The sequence below is a fragment of the Carcharodon carcharias genome, chromosome 2, assembly GCF_017639515.1.
Source record: "Carcharodon carcharias isolate sCarCar2 chromosome 2, sCarCar2.pri, whole genome shotgun sequence".
NCBI lineage: Eukaryota > Metazoa > Chordata > Chondrichthyes > Lamniformes > Lamnidae > Carcharodon > Carcharodon carcharias.
The window spans coordinates 210,815,167-210,822,054 of NC_054468.1; positions in this window are offsets into that span (position 1 = coordinate 210,815,167).

Consider the following 6,888-nt stretch of genomic DNA (forward strand, 5'->3'; position numbering starts at 1 on the left):
TCCCTACTGCTGCAATCTCTGCAGTTAAATGACTAGATGCACCTGAGGGTGAAACTTGTGTTCATACTTGGGACAAATCTACACTGCATTTCAGAGCAATTGTAATGTAACATGGTAAGGAATTATTGTGCATGATTATTAAGAATCTGTTGTAACCACATGAACTTGGCATTTTGAAAGTTTTGTTATTCAAGCAAAGTAATTTTATTCATATGTTGAACAAATTATAATAGCTTTGGGATCAACAATAAGCCTTGGCCTTACTGCAGCATGCTGGGGGTGAAGCAATCACACATGCTTGCCAAGGCCTTAAACTTTGGAACATGTAAAAAATACAGGTGGTATTGAATATAATGTAGGTTGATGCTAACTTGCACTTTATTTTCAAATTGATTTTCTGTGTGCCTTGTACTTTCCGAGCAATGTTTTAAAAAAAAAGAGAAACTGATCTAATTCTTGTCATTTTACTTTTCACCTTGAGGTAATCTAACACGGTTGTTGAAACAATAGACATTAGTTACAAAAGAATAACAATTAAAAATTAATGTCATCGTAGAATCATGCAGTATGAGAGATGGCAGAAGGAGGCATCCTGGGTTGTGCCAGCTCTTTGATGAAATTATCCACTCAGTTCCACTCCCCTGCTGTTTCCCAATGGTCATGCAAAGCCATCGAATAAACTCAGAACATAAAATGCTATAAGCTAACCAACCTTACTGTCTGCCATCAAGTCTCTGTCTTTTATCTGTGTAGTACTGACGTCTGCTTCACAACTGATTTACTATTTCCACTTAATTCTGATTGGTTGCCATCCTACTCTGCTGTTTCTTCCCTTGACCTCCTTTAACACCTTGTTTACATCCTAAATGCCAAAGTGACCACATAACATGACTGCTACTTCAGGACAATTTAACAGTCCTCCAATCACACACATTGAAAAACAGCCAGTGTAATCATAATGTTGGAAATACTGTACTCGTTCTGATGCAATATAATATTTATCTAACTGCTTGGCCCAACTGAATATAACACGTGTGCTTTCTGGTCAACCCTACACATTGTTTGAATCATTCTGGGGCCTTCTGTATGGTGCTCCTATATCATTGAGAGTCAAATATTTCAAATATGTTATTGACTATCCTGTAATATAAAATCATGGGCCAGTAGTCATAAAATTGATAAATTGTTATAATGGGCCTTGCTGAGAGAACCTGGGCTAAATTCATTAAAAGTGATAATTAATTGGCTACTGGAAAGAAGTGTCAAATATATTTGATATATACTGAAGCAGTCCATGTGGCAAGTAACATTGGTGCCACACAAGTGCCAGGCAATGATCAACTCCAACAAAAGAGAATATAACCATTTCCCCTTATTAAAAAATTGATTCATGGGATGTGGACATTGCTGGCTAGGCCAGCAATTATTGCCTATCCCTAATTGACCCTGAGAAGGTGGTGTTGAGCTGCCTTCTTGAACCACTGCAGTCCTGTGGTGTAGGGAGGGAGTTCCAGGATTTTGACTCAGTGGATGAAGGAATGGCAATATAGTTCCTAGCCAGCATGGTGCGTGGCTTGGAGCGGAACTTCTAGGTGATGGTGTTCCCATCTATCTGCTGCCATGGCCCTGCTAGATGGTAGCAGTCGTGGATTTGGAAGGTGCTATCTAAGGAGCCTTGGTGATTTCCTACAGTCATCTTGTAGATGGTGCACACTGCTGCCAATGATGGAGGGAATCAATATGGATGGGGTTTCAATCAAATGGGCTGCTTGTCCTGGATGGTGTCAAGCTTGAGTGTTGTTGGAGCTGCACTCATACAGGCCAGTGGAGAGTATTCCATCACACTCCTGACCTGAGCCTTGTAGATGGTGGGCAGGATTTGGGGAGTCAGGAGATGAGTTACTCACCACAGGATTCCTAGCCCCTCACTGGCTCTGGGCAATGGTAACCCCCCAGGATGTTAATAGTAGGGGCTTCAGTGATGGTATTACAATTGAATGTCAATAGGCAATGGTTGGATTCTCTCTTGTTGGAGATGGTCATTGCCAAACATTCCTTGCCACTTGTCAGCCCAAGCCTGGATATCGTCCACGTCTTGCTGCATTTAGACATGGACTGCTTCAGTATCTAAAGAGTTGCGAATGGTGCTGAACGTTGTGCAATCATCAACGAACTACCCCACTTCTGACCTTATGATGGAAGGAAGGTCATTGATAAAGCAGCAGAAGATGGTTGAGCCTAGGACACTTCCCTAAGGAACTCTTGCAGCGATAGCCTGAAACTGATATGATTGACCTCCAATAACTACAACCATCTTCCATTGTACTAGGTATGACTCCAACCAGCAGAAAGCTTTCCTCCTGATCCCCATTGACACCGGTTTTGCCAGCACTCCCTGATGCCATATTTGGTCAAATTCTGCCTTGATGTCAAGGGCAGTCGCTTTCACCTCACCTCTTGAGTTCAGCTCTTTTGTCCGTGTTTGAATGAAGGTTGTAATGAGGTCAGGAGCTGAGTGACCCTGGCGGAAACCAAACTGAGTGTCAGCAGGTTATTGCTAAGTGCTGCTTGCTGATGACTGAGAGTAGACTGATGGGCCAGTAATTGGCCGGGTTGGATTTGTCCTGCTTTTTGTGTACAGGACATACCTGGGCAATTTTCTATATTGCCAGGTAGATGCCAGTGTTGTAGCTGTACTGGAACAGCTTGGCTAGGGGTGCAGCATGTTCTGGAACACAAGTCTTTGGTACTATTGCCAGAATAATGTCAGGGCCCATAGCCTTTGCAGTATCCAGTGCCTTCAGTTGTTTCTTGATGACATGTGAGTGAATTGAATTGGCTGAAGACTGGCATCTGTAATGGTGGGGACCACCGGAGGGGGCTGAGATGGATCATCCAGTTGGCACTTCTGGCTGAAGATTGTTGTGAATGCTTCAACCCTGTCTTTTCCACTGATGTTCTGGGCTCTCCCATCATTAAAGATGGGGATCTTTGTGGAGCTGCCTCCTCCAGTGAGTTGTTTAGTTGCCCACCACCATTCATGACTAGATGTTGCAGGATGCAGAGCTTAGATCTGATCTGTTGGTTGTGGAATCACTTGGCCATGTCTATTGCTTGTTGCTTTTGCTGTTTGGCATGCAAGTAGCCCTGTGTTATAGCTTCGCCAGGTTGACACCTCATTTTTAGGTATGCCTGGTGCTGCTCCTGGCATGCCCTCCTGCACGCTTCATTGAACCAGGCTGGATCCCCTGGCTTAGTGGCAATGGTAGAGAGGGGGATATGCCAGGCCATGCGGTTACAGATTGTGACTGAGTGCAATTTTGCTGCTGCTGATGGCCCACAGCACCTCATGGTTGCCCATTCTTGAGTTGCTAGATCTGTTTGAAATCTATTCCACTTGGCATGGTGGTAGTGCCACACAACAGGATGCAGGGTATCCTGAATGTGAAGACGGAACTTGGTTTCAACAAGGACTGTGCGGTGGTCACTCCTACAGATACTGTCATGGACAGATGCATCTGTAGCAGGCAGGTTGGTGAGGATGAGGTCAAGTATGTTATTCCCTCTTGTTGATTCCCTCACCACCTACCGCAGACTCAGTCCTGCAGCTATGTCCTTTAGAACCTGGCCAGCTTGGTCTGTACTGGTGCTACCGAGCCACTTTTGGTAATGGACATTGAAGTCCTCCACCCAGAATACATTCTGCACCCCTGCCACTCTCGGTGCTTCCTCCAAGGGATGTTCAACATGATTCATCAACTAAGGCAGGGCAGTATGTGGTAATCAGCAGGAGATTTCCTTGTCTATGTTTGACCTGGTGCCATGAGATGTTATGGGATCTACAGTCAATGTTGAGGACTCCCAGGTCAACTCTCTCTAGACTGTACACCACTGTGCCACCATCTCTGCTTGGTCTATCCAGGGATGGTGACGGTGGTGTCTGGGACATAGAAATCGTACCTTACAATGTCAGTCTGCAGCTCTCCAAACTTTGGCACAAGTCCCCAGATGTTAGTAAGGAGGACTTTGCAGGGTTGCTGGACAGAGCTGAGCTTGCCGTTGTTGTTCCTGGTGCTTAGGGTGATGCCAGATGGTCCATTGGGTTTCATTCCTTATTGTCTTGCTTTTAGTGGTTTGATGCAGCTGAGTGGCTTCTTAGGCCATTTCAGAGGGCAGTTAAGAGTCAACCACATTGCTGTGGCTCTGGAGTCACATCAAGGCCAATCCAGGTGAGGGTGGCAGATTTCCTTTCCTAAAGGACATTAATGAACTAGATTTTTACAACAATCATTAGATTTTTAATTCCAGATATTTTTATTGAATTCAAATTCCATTATCTGCCATGGTGGGTTTGGAACTCGGGTCCCCAGAGCATTACCCTGGGTCTCTGCATTACTAGTCTAGTGACAATGCCACCTTCCTGACCTGTGCACACCTTTTAACACTTTAGAAGTTCAACACCATTCAGGATAAAGCAATCTGTTTGATTGGCACCCCATCCGCCATCTTCACTCCACCATTTGTGCTTAGTGGCAGCAGTGTGTACCATCTGCAGGATGCATTGCAGCAATTCAGCAACGCTCCTTAAACAGCACCTTCCAAACCCGCAACCTCTATCACCTAGGACAAACAGGCAACACTACCATCTGCAAGTTTTCCTCCAAGTCACACCACCATCTTCACTAGTAAATATATCTCTGCTCCTTCACTGTTGCTGGGTCAAAATTCTGGAGTGCCCTCCATAACAGCACTCTGAGAGTACCTAGACCATAAGAATGGCAGCAGTTCAAGAAGGTTGCTCATCTGCAAGGGCAATTAGGATTGGCAATACATGCTGGCCTTGGCATTGATGCCCACATCCCATGAACGAATAAACAGAAGACATTTGTTGGAAATATGCATTACAGAGTAGGCTATTCAAAGGGTGTGAGAACTGGCACAGATTGTAGCAATGTGTTATAGCAGGTGCAAATCGTTGATGGTAAAGGTACTTCATTGGTTATCTTTTTTGAGAGATAAAGTTTTGATAACCGAGCTAGTTTGATTTTTTCTTGTTGCTTCCTCATTTTCCCCTCTAAGCTTCCTATTTTGTACATTTTCAACAGCCAAAAATTACATTTGGTCCGAAAACTTTGAATGTTATTCCAGCCAATAACTGTGACTAAGATCATTAACAGTAAAAAAGAAAGGCTTATTTATATCATGCTTTTCATGACCCACTGGACCTCAAAGTGCTTTACTGCAATGGAGTACTTTTGAAATATAATCACTGTTATAATGTAGGAAACGCTGCTGCCAATTTGCACACAAGCTCTCACAAACGGCAATGTGATAATGACCAGACAATCAGTTTTTGTGATGTTGGTTGAGGGATAATGTTTTTTTCTGGCCTGGACACTGGGGATAACTCCCCTGCTCTACTTCCTATAGTGCCATGGGATCTTTTACATCGACCTGAGAAGGCAGCCGGAGCCTCAGTTTAACATCTCATCTGAAAGATGGCACCTCCAAAAGTGCAGCACTCCCTTAGTACCACACTGGAGTGTCAGCCTTGATTTTTGTGCCCAAGTCTTGGAGTGAGTCTTGAACCTGGAACTGTGACTCAGAGGCAAGAGTGCTAAAAGATGAGTATATGTTTGCATTCCCAAAATGTGAGGTTTACAGTGCAGAAGGAACACATTACGTGAAGAAACTCACGTAATGCTGGGTATGAACCAACATCCTACCACACCATTGTAACTCACACTGGAGCTCCTACAGTCTGCATCACTGTGCCACACCATTGCAGTGATGTAGGTTCAAGCTTTGTTCATTGCTTTTTCAGGACATGATAGCTTTTAACTAATGAATTTATTTTCAGCCTGCAACTACAGCGTGGTCCCAGGATGCTGAGAGTAAAATTCATTCACTTAGTCTGTACAAGATCATTGACATCTATTTTTCAACACAGAAATAGCTACTATGTTTTTATCCAAGTGGCTGAGTCACTTTTAAGAGAAAGAAATTATAGTTTCCTCCAGGAAAGGTGTATACCACAATTGATTGCAAAGGAAAGACAGCACGGATCAGTGTGATAATGCAGTGCAGTAACAACAGGTAACAGTTTTGGTAACAAACTAGGAATTTTATCTGGGAGATTGCATATGTTTAGGCAAAACATTCTGGAATATAGTATTTTATTCGGAGGAAATAAGGGTTAATATTTTTAAGTACAAACTTTCATTTATATAGTTCTTTTAACTATCTGAAGACATCCCAACATGCTTTACATCGAATGACATAATTTTAAAGTTAAACAGGTTGAGGGATAAATATTGGCCAAAATGTCAGAGAACTTCCCTGCCCACCAACCCCCTGCAACCCCCCCCCCCCCCCCAAACTAGTGCCTTGTGTCTACCCATGAGGGTCGTGGTCTAATGTCTCATCCAAAAGATGACACATCTGTCAATGCAGTACCACTCTCATTCATTCCCACATGTAGATATCGCAATCGTGTGCTTTAATTTTTGCTGTGCTAGGCAGAGACAGAATAAATCAGATGAAATTGATTAGCTGTGATTATGCCATTAATATGATTAATTTTCTGAGAAGTGGCTCCATTTAGCATAGCTTTGAGAGCTGAAGACAGTATCATTAATAATTTTTGAATAATTCAGCATCGCAGTGAATTGAATTGCAAAGGTGTTATTAATCCAAGATTTTTTTTAAACTGAAATCTGCATGATATTGCTAAAATGGCTCAGGCAATGGTGCTTTCATGTAATTTTCTGCATTAATTATCGTAAGTGAATAATTCAAAATATTTAATGTAATCTTGAGTAGTTTCTATGTTAAATCAGTGTTATACAATTATGACAGTTTTGGCTGAATAATGTAATCAGGTATTAA